Here is a 14,528-nt window from a genome sequence, read left to right as displayed (position 1 = left end):
AACTTGCCGCACACGAGAGGGCCTTCATTTCCTTACAGTTGATCTCGAACCCTTCCATAAGGCTATGTTCCAGTATCGCTACTCTCTCAAGATTTCTGTACTTGATGTGCCATTTATGTTCAGCACAGAACTTGGCTACAATACGGATTGTCTGCCCTACGTAATTTTTGCTACATCCACATAGTACATGCCAGCTATTATGAAATACAGACTCATTCTCACTGGATTCAGCAAATCTTTTGGATCTCACAGACGTTATAAAACTGGTCTAATACCATATTTACATAGTATGTATCCAATTGTGCTCAAGATCACTCAACACAATGGAATGAGTGCTGTGGTTGGTCTTCTTCCATTGGCCGGGTAGGTTTGCCCTTTATTTTCCAACAAATGCAGCTCTAATTTGATGTGGTTTGTACCTTTTTCTTTTGAACACATTCTTTAGGTGGCCCAATACAGATCCCAGACGATCATGGTCTGAAACTGTCTGCGCACTGTATAACAAAGTGCTCAGGACAGAATGCTTTTGAGCTGTATGGGGGAAGTTGTGCTTATTTAAATAATGATCTGGGTGAGACAGCTTAAGTATACAATGACCCAGGCATCCATCCAATTAACATTCAACCAACATATCCAAATGGACAATCTGCCTTCCGTTTCCACTTCCATTGAAAATTTGGTGTTTGGATGTATGCCTTTCATGTGATTACTGAAGAAATGCCTCCATTCTATGAGGCTTGTCCACATACCTATAAAAACAAGTTGGGCAGAGAGGAGCAGAATGTACAGCCTGATCTTCAAAACCTTCAATGAAGAAATTTGCAACAACTGGCAATAATGGTGGCCATAGCTGTAGTATCAGTCATTATGTAATAATTTGCAATATATAGAAAGCAAGAGGCTTTCAAGACATATTTTAAGAAGTTTGGTAATGGCTGGTGAAAAATAGCCAGCTAGCAGCTCCAAAACATCTGCTATTGTTACTTTTGTAAATAAAGTCAACACGTCTAGGCTCACCACTTGCTGGGCCATTATGTTGTGATGAAGCAGTACAGAGTCCACATTTCCTCAGCCATGTGGCAGGGCCACTTGCCTGTCATACCACACTCAGCAAGTGCATGCTCACATGAGGGTGAGTCCAAAACATGATAGCCGTATGCTTCCACACCACATACAAAGTGACTGCTGGGGATCAAATGCTGCTCACAGGGGTACATCAAGCAGATACAGTGCTCTACAAATAACGTAACTTAGAGATGCCAATTGTTGGAAGGTAAAAAGTGCTGAGTTTTTCTGTCACATTCCTTCACAGTGTTCTCAATAATGGTTGTACCTATTCATAGCCATTCATTTTTCATGTTCTTCAGTTATAAATGACCCCACTGGACTACTTGGAAATGCAATCAGTCTGAAAAGGAGATTGCTTACAAATCACTCACATCATCCATTCTAGAATACTTCTCAAGTGCGTAGGACCTGAACAAAATTGGAAGAACAGGGGATACCGCATGTATACAGAGAAGGGCAGCACAGATGGTCACAGGTTTGTTCAAACAGTAGACCGTGTCACTGAGATGCTGAAGAAACTGAGCTGGCAGACTCTTTTGTTTATTTGTTCATTTATTTTGTCCTTTGAATCATTTTTGTACAAGACATGCACATGGTGGTGCACAAACATACAACTGATATTGGACAATTCATAGCACGATGTGATGGTCTGATGACATAAGGAGATGTGATGGGAATATACAAACATGAGTTTATGTAGTTATTAAGTATTTTCGTTCCATTTCTTTCTCACATATATACAAAACACACTAATGTACACTCTTGATGCACGTGATTTCAGAGATCACGCGTCCATACCGTCCACAAGCTCCCTTATAAAGGCCACCTGGGTCAGTCCCAGTGGCGCGCTCTGGTGAGCCGTCAGCGAAACAGAAATGTGATCGCAAACGAGTGCTCGACCTACTCTCTAATCTGTGTTACTGTTGTTCAGTCAATGTGTTCAGAGCTAAACATAACTTCACTGTACCTTACATGTTGCTTCATAAAATACTATGTTCAATAAATCAATTTTGTTCTTGCTATGGCAAACTTGGTGACAAGTGAGGGTTACATTTTCTACGCATGTTAGTGTCAGTGCTAAGTCACCAGGCAAACATCCCGATGGAAGAAATACTCCAATGTATCATTGCCCAGCAGCAAGTTTCTTTGAACAACAGCAGGCTCTCACCAACACTCTAAAACAAGTGACATCTGCCTGTTCGCAGTGGGTTACTCTCCCATCAGCGCAACTGTTGCCCTTCCCGGTGTTTGATGAATCAGCTGAAGATTGGAACTCTACTAAAAATGGTTACACCAATATTTCCAAATTTTTTTACGTGGGCAATACAAATCGTTGTAGGCTTCCTTTCTTTCCTGGCTTTCACCACGCATTTATCAGCTGTTGTGGCAACTTGTGTATTTGCAGGAACTGGTCAGCTTATCATCTGATGAAATGTGCAACTTCTCTCAACATATAACTGTGACAGAACGCATATCACTGCAGTACGCATAGTATTTTACCACTGTCCGAAATGCACAAACCAATCTTACACACTTGGGCATCAGAATTACGAGGATCGAGCCATCATTGTAAATTTGTCACTAGTAACCATCTCGAATCCTATTCAGATCACATGTTGTGTGATATATTCCCTAATAGGGAAGTCCATTGAAAAGCACGTCACTGTGCGAATCTGATGTTTACAGCTGCACTCAATATGGCACAGTCCTTTGAAGTGTCAGGGGCTGCAGGCAATCAGACTGATGTGTGGGGAGAGGTATCTGAAGTTTCTCACTCAATCCACGTTAAGCATGCTGCAAGTGTTCGGGATGACAAGGAAGCCGTTGCAACAGTACAACCTTTGACTCAACATTGCATAGGGCAGCGTCGGTTATGGTCACAGCAGCAACAGGCCACGTCGCAACAACGGCCACGTGCCCCCCCCCCCCCCCCCCCCCCTCTCCCATTTCGCCTTGCCCGTCGTGCTTTGTCCAACACAAGCGGGCTGTGTGCTGTAAGCATTGGGCTGTTTGCAATAAGTGTCAAAAGAAAGTCCACATTGCACTGATGTGTAACTCCTCTTCAAACGTGGCAGACACAGTGGTACCAATGGACGCAAACAGCATCTCAACGATGACTGTTTCCCTACACAAATTTTTATTGACTTGTGTGTGTTTAATACACAGCTAAAAATGCAAGTGGACACAGAAACTGCAGTGACTTTAGTAAAAACAGAAACGTATGTGGACATGGGCTCCCCTCCCCTCACACAAATTTACAGGATTGGTTAGCTACAATAAACAGTAGATACTGACCCTAGATCAGTTCTCTGTTCCTGTCTCTTAAAAATCAGTTGTTTACCCTCTCACCTTCCTTGTTGTGGATCATTCCCATACCACAGACCTGTCTTGGTTAGATGTGTTTCACACTTTCGGTTTCTCCACTGCCAGTGAGATAAATTTAGTTTTTTTCTTTTTTTTTTGTTTTTTTTTTTTGTGGTTTTATGGCGCACAACTTCAATGGTCATTAGCGCCCTGACTACTCTAAGAATGCACCGCGAGGCACAAGTTGACAACAACAACTAAAAGGGAAAACACGATAAAAGACAGACTGACAGGCATAGGATTAAAAAACAGCATCATCAAATGTCCTTAGAGAGGTTTGTCAAATTGATAAAACGAAGAACACGAGCAGCTGCTCGTGGGTCATCCGCTAAAATGGCATCGAAAGTACTTGGCATGTTAAGATCTAGGCGCAGTGTGTTAAAATCTGGACAGGACATTAAAATGTGTTGAACCGTCAGCAAGTGCCCACATGGGCAGAACGACGCCGGCGCAGCCATCAGCAGATGGTGATGGCTGAACCGGCAGTGTCCAATTCTTAACCGGGCCAAAACTACCTCCTCCCGCCGAGAAGGGCGTGAGGAGGACGTCCAAGCCACGGGAAGAGGTTTTAAGGCCCGAAGCTTGTTGTCTGTAAGTGCAGCCCAATCGGCATGCCACAGCGACACAATGCGCCGACAAATGACCCTGCTAAAATCTGACGAAGGGACACAACAAGAAGCTGTCCGAGGCTGGAGGACCGCAGCCTTGGCCGCGGCATCTGCAGCTTCGTTCCCAGGGATACCGACATGGCCAGGAACCCACATAAAGCTAACCGGAGAACCGACGTCCACCAGCTGCTGAAGAGAGCGTTGGATCCGGTGTACGAAAGGGTGAACCGGGTATGGATCACTGAGGCTCTGGATGGCGCTCAGGGAATCGGAGCAGATGACATAAGCAGAATGTCGGTGGCGGCAGATGTAAAGAACAGCCTGGTAGAGGGCAAAGAGCTCAGCTGTGAAGACCGAACAATGGCCATGGAGCCGGTATTTGAAACTTTGTGCCCCGACAATAAAGGAACACCCGACCCCGTCATTGGTCTTAGAGCCATCTGTATAAATGAAAGTCATGTTGATGAACTTCGAACGAAGTTCCAAAAAACGGGAGTGGTAGACCGAACCGGGGGTAACCTCTTTTGGGAGCGAGCTGAGGTCAAGGTGAACGCGGACCTGAGCCTGGAGCCAAGGTGGCGTGTGGCTCTCGCCCACTCGAAAGGTTGCAGGGAGTGAAAAATTAAGGTGTTGAAGGAGGCGACGAAAGCGAACTCCAGGGGGTAGCAGGGCAGAGACATACAACCCGTATTGACGGTCGAGAGAGTCATCAAAAAAGGAACGATAAGACGGATGGTCGGGCATTGACAGTAGCCGACAGGCATACCGACAAAGCAGTATATCGCGCCGGTAGGTGAGTGGCAATTCGCCAGCGTCAGCATGAAGACTCTCTACGGGACTAGTATAAAATGCTCCGATCGCAAGTCGTAAACCCCGATGTTGTATGGAGTTGAGGCGGCGTAAGATGGATGGCCGTGCAGAGGAGTATACGAAGCTCCCATAATCCAGCTTGGAGCGGACGATCGACCGATATAGACGAAGTAGGACGGTTCGATCCGCTCCCCACGACTTACCACGGAGAACACGGAGGACATTTAAAGAACGGGTACAACGGGCGGCCAAATATAACACATGTGGAGACCAGCTAAGTTTCCTGTCAAATGTAAGGCCTAAAAATTTGGTTGTCTCCACGATTGGGAGAGTAACGGGACCGAGTCGTAAGGACGGTGGGAGAAACTCTTTGTAGCGCCAGAAGTTAATACAGACCGTCTTCTCGGCAGAAAAACGGAAGCCATTGGGCGACACTCCAGGAGTAAAGACGGTCAAGAGAACGCTGAAGACAGCGCTCCAGGACATGTGTACACTGCGCGCTGCAATAGATGGTAAGATCGTCCACAAAAAGGGAGCCTGATACAGCAACTGGGAGGCAATCTATTATTGGATTGATCGCGATGGCGAAGAGAGCGACGCTCAAAACTGAGCCCTGTGGCACCCCATTCTCCTGGCGAAAGGTGTCGGACAGGACAGAACCCACATGTACCCTGAACTGTCGATCCATTAAAAAGGAACAAATAAAAAGAGGGAGGCGACCGCGAATGCCCCATGTATGCATGGTGCGGAGAATGCCCGCCCTCCAACAGGTGTCGTAAGCCTTCTCCAAATCAAAGAACACAGCCGCGGTCGGGCGCTTCCGCAAGAAGTTATTCGTAATGAAGGTCGACAAGGTAACCAGATGGTCAACAGCAGAGCGGCGCCTACGAAATCCACATTGTACATTGGTAAGTAGGCGTCGAGACTCGAGCAGCCAAACCAATCGAGAGTTAACCATTCGCTCCATCACTTTACAGACACAGCTGGTAAGCGAGATGGGTCGATAACTGGAAGGCAAGTGCTTGTCCTTCCCCCTTCCTTAGGAATCGGGACAACAATAGACTCGCGCCAGCATGCGGGAACATGACCCTCAATCCAGATGCGATTGTATGTACGAAGAAGAAAACCTTTACCCGCAGGAGAAAGGTTCTTCAGCATCTGAATATGAATAGAATCAGGCCCTGGAGCGGAGGACCGTGATAGGCCAAGTGCGTTTTCGAGTTCCCGCATGGTGAATGGGGCATTATAACTTTCACAATTCGAGGAGCGGAAGTCAGGTGGCCTAGCCTCCTCTGCCTGTTTGCGGGGGAGGAAGGCAGGGTGGTAATGAGCGGAGCTCGAAACCTCTGCGAAAAAGCGGCCGAAGGCATTGGAGACAGCCTCAGGGGCCACAAGGGCGTCATTCGCGACCTTCAAGCCAGAAACTGGGGAGTGGACCTTAGTGCCAGATAGCCGGCGCAGGCTACCCCAGACAACAGAAGAAGAAGTAAAACTGTTGAAGGTGCTTGTGAAAGCAGCCCAGCTGGCTTTCTTGCTTTCTTTGATAATACGATGACACTGAGCACGTAATCGTTTTTAATTGATACAATTCGCCACTGTAGGGTGGCGTTTAAATGTGCGTAAAGCACGTCGACGAGCACATAAAGCGTCTCTACATGCTGCGGTCCACCAGGGGACCGGTATGCGACGTGGAGAAGAAGTAGGGTGAGGGATGGAATACACAGCAGCAGCGAGAATGACTTCCGTGAGGTATGCGACCTGACGATCGCAGCTTGTGAAGGTTTGATCCTGAAAGGTCGCCCTGGAAGAGAAGAGCCCCCAGTCTGCCTTGGAGATGGTCCAACTAGAGGAGCACGGAGAGGGGGTATGCTGCAGGAGATGGATAACACACGGGAAGTGGTCGCTCGAATATGTATCAGAAAGTGCATACCACTCAAACCGGCGTGCAAGTGGGGGAGTACATATAGAGAGGTCTAAATGGGAATACGTGTGAGATGTGTCCGAAAGAAAAGTAGGGGCGCCAGTATTGAGGCAGACAAGATTGAGCTGGTTGAAAAGGTCTGCTAACAAGGAGCCCCTCGGGCAGGATGCTGGAGAGCCCCAAAGGGGATGGTGGGCATTGAAGTCTCCAGTTAACAAAAATGGTGCAGGTAGCTGAGCAATAAGTTGCATCATGTCTGCCCTGGTAACGGCAGATGACGATGGAGTGTAAATGGTACAAAAGGAAAACGTAAAAGTGGGGAGAGTAATGCGGATGGCAACTGCCTGCAGGCCAGTGTGCAACGTGATGGGATCGTAGTAAATATCATCCCTGACCAGCAACATAACCCCTCCATGAGCTGGGATACCTACCACAGGGGGTAGGTCAAAACGCACAGAGGTGTAGTGTGCCAAGGCAATTTGATCGCATGGGCGTAGCTTCGTTTCCTGGAGGGCTACGACGAGCGGACGGTGCAAGCGGAGCAGCAACTTCAAGTCCTCTCGGTTGGAGCGAATGCTGCGAATATTCCAGTGAATAAGTGCCATCGTAAGAAAAGGAAGATGAAAGAAAGAGTCACCTCGAAGGCCGCTGAGGGCCTGGCTTCGAGCGAGCACTGCCGCCGCTATCAGTAGGCGGACAGTCATCGTCCATTGGGTCTATAGGTTCATCGGCCATCTCGGGAGGATGGCCGGGAGGGGGAGCTTCCTCCGCCGGTGAATGGCCAGATGTACGGCTACCAGCGGTGCGGCCAGGCGAAACAGATGACGGCCTGGGGCGGCAACCGCTGGGTGGCGCAGGAGAAGAAATGCGCCGTGGCGGAGAAGGAGAACTGTGCTTCCTATGAGCCTTTTTGGAAGGACGTTTGGTGGAAGTACCGGTCGAAGGCTGGGAGGTCGAGGTACGTAGGAAGTCTGCACGGGATGGTTCCTTCTTGAAGGCCCGTGCATCTGACTTCGGGGTCTTCGTCGTAGCAGAAGCTGATGAAGGGGCTGGTGTCTGTGGGGTGATGGGAGGAAGAGGAGACGTCGACCGCGCGATCTTAGCACTGGGCGAACGGACGACCGTGGTGCTGAAGGTCAGATCGCATGTCTGGGTTGCTACCTCCCTGGTAGTCCGAGGAGAGGCGAGGACAGTACTGTATTTCCCCGCTGGGAGCAGCGCGGGCTTCCTACTAGCCAATAGCTTGCGAGCAGCCGAGGTGGACACTTTCTCTTTGACCCGAATTTCTTGGATACAGCGTTCTTCCTTATAGACAGGACAGTCGCAGGAGGATGCGGCATGGTCACCCTGACAGTTCACACAACGAGGAGACGGAGGTGGACAGTCACCCTCATGGGCATCCCTGCCACAAGTGACACATTTAGCCACATTTAGCCACATTGGAACAAGACTGTCGAGTGTGATTGAAACGCTGACACTGGTAGCAGCGCGTAGGTGTCTGGACATAGGGGCGAACAGAAATAACCTCGTAGCCCGCCTTGATGCGCGATGGCAGCTTAACACTATCGAAGGTCAAGAAAAGTGTCCGGGTCGGTACAAGGTCATTGTTGACCTTTTTATTGACCCTATGGACAGCCGTCACGCCCTGCTCAGCGAGGAAAGATTGAAGCTCCTCATCAGTCAATCCGTCGAGGGAGCTAGTATAGACTACACCACGAGACGAATTCAAAGTTTGGTGGGCCTCCACCTGGACAGGGAACGTGTACAGGAGTGTGGCCCGAAGCAGTTTTTGTGCCTGAAAGGCACTCTCAGTTTCTAGTAATAAGGTACCGTTACGCAACCTGGTACAAGATTTGACACATCCAGCTATGGCATTTACGCCCTTCTGGATAACGAAAGGGTTGACAGAGGAAAAATCCTTTCCGTCCTCAGATCGAGAAACGACGAGGAACTGTGGGGCAGGCGGTAGTACTTTTGTCACTGGTGGCTGGTCACGTTTCCGTTTTTGGGCAGAAGTCGAGAGAGATGGAGTAGAATCCATTGCGGAGGAATCCCCCATGATTGCCAGCGTCTCCGATGGCGCGCTCCTTCCTTGTGGGGACCCTTTCAGAGGGCACTCCCGCCTTAGGTGAATGTTTACACCTCAGGTCACACCTCCCGAGAAACAGACGGAGGGACCAATCGGCATGGTCAGAAGGTATCAGCTCAGGCAATCACCCCTCCCCGGGCCTGGCCTTTACCGGGGGTACGCGCGTGCCTTACATGTCTACCCAGGGCGGGAAATTACGCGTTACCCCGTCACCGGCTACGCGTGCGAACGCGTGGGTCGGCCTTCAGGCACGCACAGGGAGGAAGGAAGAAGAGGAAAAAGAAGAGAGAGAGGGAGAAAGAGGACAGACTGTCTCAAAGGCCGAGGCGGAGACCAGAGAAGGCAAGGAGAAGAAGGCAATGAGAAGGCAAGGAGAAGAAGGCAATGAGAAAGCAAGGAGAAGAAGGCAATGAGAAGAAGGCAATGAGAAGGCAAGGAGAAGTCAAGGGAAAGAGTAAGGAAGACAGTGAGGTGGAGAAGAGCAAAGAAAGGAACCAACAAAAGGAAGGAGGAAACGAGAAGTGAAAAACCAAAAAGACCACAATTATAGGTCGTGGAACCGTCCGTCTCCGGACGCAGGCGCTAACTACCCCCGTGAGGGGGATGGACTCCTTTTAGTCGCCTCTTACGACAGGCAGGAATACCTCGGGCCTATTCTAATCCCCGGACCCGCAGGGGCAGAGATAAATTTAGTGTCAGGATCAAGTTCTGTACCAGCAACTCGAGTCCCTCTTTTGTGAGTTTTTGTCCCTGTTTTCCCCTGGGCTTGGTTATGCTACTGGTTTCCAGGCTCATATTATCATGAAAGAGCCTGCCCACTCTCGTTTATTATTTTGGGCATGGCAGGTGCCTGTTGCTTTGTGCGACTGTGTCAAGGCCAAATTAGACCGTTTGACATCACTCAATGTAATTCGGCCTATTTCTTCCAGTGAATGGGCTACACCAGTGGTCACTGTTACGAAGCCAAAGAGTAAGCTTCACCTCTGTGGCAACCTGAGTTTCATGATTAATGCACAGTCCATGATAGACACATATCCTTAACACCACCATGACAAGCTGCTCACAAAATTACCAGGTAGCCACAACTATTCCAAGATTTATTTGCCAGAAGAGTACCTCCAGCTCCCCTTGGATGAGGCCACTAGACGTCTTGTCATTGTCAATATACCTTCCGGCCTATAATAATATCAAAACTTGCCTTTTGGTATCACTAGTATGCCCACAATTTTTCAGTGTTTTTTAGAACAGCTGACAGCCTCTGTGCCCAGCTGCATCAATTACCTCGACGATATCACTGTTTTGAGTTCTTCCACTGAAGACCACACTCGAAATCTCCAACCGTCATTTTCTGTTTTGCAGTCTGTGGGTCTCAAGTGCAATCTTACCAAATCTCAATTTTTTCAGCGGTCAATTGGGTACCTAAGTTTTGAGGTTACCTGTACAGGGGTCACGCCGTTGCATCACCACATTGACACAATTGTTGCCTTGCCGTGGCCGATCTACATTAAGGAACTGCAGGTGTTTCTCAATAAAGTAGCACACTACTGTAAGTTTTTATCTGATTGCATCCACTGTTGCTCAGTTTCTGCAAGTGCATTTATGTGTGTGTTTTTTTTTCCTGGTCCCCAGCTTGTGACCAAGCAGTCACTTTGCTTAAACCTAAGCTTCAATTTGCCCCATGTCTGAACACTTTTCAGCCGGGTCAGCATTTCGGATGGCTACAGATGCCTTGGTGCGGCGCTGGCATACAAACACCTGACACGTCTGAACAACCCATTGCTTACACTTCTAAGACCCTACTTCCCTCTAAGCAGGGATATTTTCAGATTGAAAAGGAGGCTTTAGTGATTGTGTTTGCCCTCAAGAAATTTCATGTCCCCTTGTATAGTTCTAAGTTTCATTTAATCATGAATCATAAGCCTTTAGTTGCTCTTTTTAACCCTTCGGCTTCCTTGTCGGACAAGGCAGTGCATCGTTTGCAACTGGTCGGCTCTCTTCCTCTCTCGTTTATCATTATCAGATCCATTACCGGCTGACGGTGCAACATGCCAGTGACTATGCCTTATATTGCCTTCTGATCAGGCAGGACACTGCATTCGATCAGGATGAGTTTCTTTGTTTCTATTTAGAAAGCAGAGATACCTTTAATGATACCATATGACTTCCCAGAGGACACTGATGCAAAGGCACTAAAAGACGCAATATTCATGCAGAACCCTGAAGATGAACTAACTAAGGAAAGCTTCGAAACCGGCTTTACAGTATGATTCAGGACAGGACTAAGTGGATTATTGAAGTGCGCCCTCTCATGAAGTGACAAAAAGTATATCTTGGGTTTTGTTCACTTTCAGTGAAAGACTATCTAGTAGTGGGGCAGTGTGTTCAATGCCAACATTTGGCAAGACATTGCAATATACAAGCAGTAATTTGTGGACATTGTGGGGAAGAAAGTCATATCATGAAAAAGCTGTAATAAAACCAAACGAGTGGCAGTATGCGTGCCACATAAATATAGAGGTAAAAAATGCACATGGAACAGAAATGAATGTTACACATATCAAACCCTCCTAACAAGGCAGATTTTAAAAACGGGTTGTGGGTAGGCAGAAGCAATGAGGACTAATGACACATCATGTGCCGTCTTTTTAAGAAACATAAATCACCATCGAGGAGGAGGAGGAGGAGGAGGAGGAGAGGAATTTCTGGCAAGAAGCGAGCAATAAGAATCGTAGAACAGAGCAAGCGACACAGACCGAAGTAGAGCATCATGCACCTACTAAAAAGCAGGAAAGAAGTTTTTGGCAATAATTCAGAGCTATGTGGTATAACAGAGAACAAGATCAGAGTGACATATGATATAGGCAAATAGGATTTTGTGACACAAACTAGTCAGTCGTCTGCACTCGTGACAGGCAGACGTCCCGTTACTTCAACCAGCTGCAGCTGCACACAATGGGGTCTGTTCCAGAGAGCCCACCACTGCCGATGTCTCTTCCTGTATCGTAGACGGTCCAGTTCGTGCCACAGCAGGACTGCTGCCTGGCAGATCACTGTCTGGGGTCCCTGTCTCTCGCCCCATTGCTCAGCTGCCATTGCTGGTACAGACCCTCCCCCACCTTTGCACCTGAAACTGCAGCCGCCACCGCCTCCATTGCCAAGTACTGTGCAGCTGTCGTCTCCAGCAGCCCCATGGATGCCTCCAGCACTGACTGCTGACCTCAACGAGGACATCCCTATTGAGACGCCTTCCCTAGTTCTGCCCTATTGGACTCTCACAATAGGGAGGATGGCACACCAACCCGCCACCTTATCACTTCCATTCCTACTCACCGGTGACTGCCAACCACATGGTGCAGCAGCAGCAGTCGTTCGGCATGTTGGATGTCAGTACTATCATTCACGTCTTCCGTGACTTGTAATCTCAGAGTGGCTTGTGCGATCAGTGTTCTCCCCCCGCCCCCCACGGTACCAATGATTTTTCGGTATTTGGTACTAGTGGTTTTTTTGGTACCATGCATTTTTCTGTGCCTGGTGCTTGTATGTATGTATGTAGTTTTGCAGCTCCCTAGAAGGGTGGACTGAAGTACCTTCACTCATGATGTGTGCATTTTGTGAGATTGCGCATCCATACAGTTCACAAGCCTGCTTATAGAGGCCACCTGGGTCGGCACCTTATGCTCTCTGGCGAGCCACCAAGGAAACAGTATTATTTAATCAATCGCAAAAGATTGCTCAGTCTATTCTATAACCTGTGTTTATTCTTGCTGTAGAACACATGCCTGGTGCATAATTGAAGTAGATTATTCAATTATGCAACCAGGCGTGTGTACTATAGCAAGAATAAAAAAAATTTATGGAACATAATACTTTATAGAGCAACACATAAAGGTAAAATGAAATGCAGGTTGTGCATAGCACTGAACACATTGACTGGACAATGGTAATACAGGTTATAGAATAGACTGAGCACTCTTTTGCGACTGATTAAATAATACATCTAAAAACAAAGATGATGAGACTTACCAAACAAAAGCGCTGGCAGGTCGATATACACACAAACAAACACAAACATACACACAAAATTCAAGCTTTCGCAACAAACGGTTGCTTCGTCAGGAGAGAGGGAAGGAGAGGGAAAGACGAAAGGATGTGGGTTTTAAGGGAGAGGGTAAGGAGTCATTCCAATCCCGGGAGCGGAAAGACTTACCTTAGGGGGAAAAAAGGACAGGTATACACTCGCACACGCGCGCGCACACACACACACACACACACACACACACACACACACACACACACACACACACACACACATCCATCCGCACATACACAGACACAAGCAGACATTTGTAAAGGCAAAGAGTTTGGGCAGAGATGTCAGTCGAGGCGGAAGTACAGAGGCAAAGAAGTTGTTGAAAGACAGGTGAGGTATGAGCAGCGGCAAATTGAAATTAGAAATTAGCGGAGATTGAGGCCTGGCGGATAGCGAGAAGAGAGGATATGCTGAAGGGCAAGTTCCCATCTCCGGAGTTCTGACAGGTTGGTGTTAGTGGGAAGTAGCCAGATAACCCGGACGGTGTAACACTGTGCCAAGATGTGCTGGCCGTGCACCAAGGCATGTTTAGCCACAGGGTGATCCTCATTACCAACAAACACTGTCTGCCTGTGTCCATTCATGCGAATGGACAGTTTGTTGCTGGTCATTCCCACATAGAAGGCTTCACAGTGTAGGCAGGTCAGTTGGTAAATCACGTGGGTGCTTTCACACGTGGCTCTGCCTTTGAACGTGTACGCCTTCCGGGTTACAGGACTGGAGTAGGTGGTGGTGGGAGGGTGCATGGGACAGGTTTTACACTGGGGGCAGTTACAAGGGTAGGAGCCAGAGGGTAGGGAAGGTGGTTTGGGGATTTCATAGGAATGAACTAAGAGGTTACAAAGGTTAGGTGGACGGCGGAAAGACACTCTTGGTGGAGTGGGGAGGATTTCATGAAGGATGGATCTCATGCCTTGGTGCACGGCCAGCACATCTTGCACAGTGTTACACCGTCCGGGTTATCTGGATACTTCCCACTAACATCAACCTGTCAGAACTCCGGAGATGGGAACTTGCCCTTCAGCATATCCTCTCTTCTCGCTATCCGCCAGGCCTCAATCTCCACTAATTTCTAATTTTAATTTGCCGCTGCTCATACCTCACCTGTCTTTCAACAACATCTTTGCCTCTGTACTTCTGCCTCGACTGACATCTCTGCCCAAACTCTTTGCCTTTACAAATGTCTGCTTGTGTCTGTGTATGTGCGGATGGATGTGTGTGTGTGTGTGTGTGTGTGTGTGTGTGTGTGTGTGTGTGTGTGTGCGCGCGCGCGCGCGTGCGTGAGTGTATACCTGTCCTTTTTTCCCCCTAAGGTAAGTCTTTCCGCTCCCGGGGTTGGAATGACTCCTTACCCTCTCCCTTAAAACCCACATCCTTTCGTCTTTCTCTCTCCTTCCCTCTTTCCTGACGAAGCAACCGTTTGTTGCGAAAGCTTGAATTTTGTGTGTATGTTTGTGTGTCTATCGACCTGCCAGCGCTTTTGTTTGTAAGTCTCATCATCTTTGTTTTTAGATATATTTTTCCCCACGTGGAATGTTTCCCTCTATTATATTCATATGATTAAATAATACTGTTTCC

The 14,528-nt window shown here is 48.0% G+C and overlaps 1 protein-coding gene across 6 annotated transcripts in view; it reads right to left on the bottom strand.

The window, feature by feature from the left end:
- Positions 1 to 14,528, bottom strand: part of LOC126189004 (cellular tumor antigen p53-like) — a 174,897-nt gene that overhangs the window by 137,313 nt on the left and 23,056 nt on the right. The gene's annotated exons all lie outside the window — the stretch shown is intronic.

The sequence above is a fragment of the Schistocerca cancellata genome, chromosome 5 (genome assembly GCF_023864275.1).
Source record: "Schistocerca cancellata isolate TAMUIC-IGC-003103 chromosome 5, iqSchCanc2.1, whole genome shotgun sequence".
Lineage (NCBI taxonomy): Eukaryota > Metazoa > Arthropoda > Insecta > Orthoptera > Acrididae > Schistocerca > Schistocerca cancellata.
This window is presented reverse-complemented; position numbering and strand designations above follow the sequence as displayed.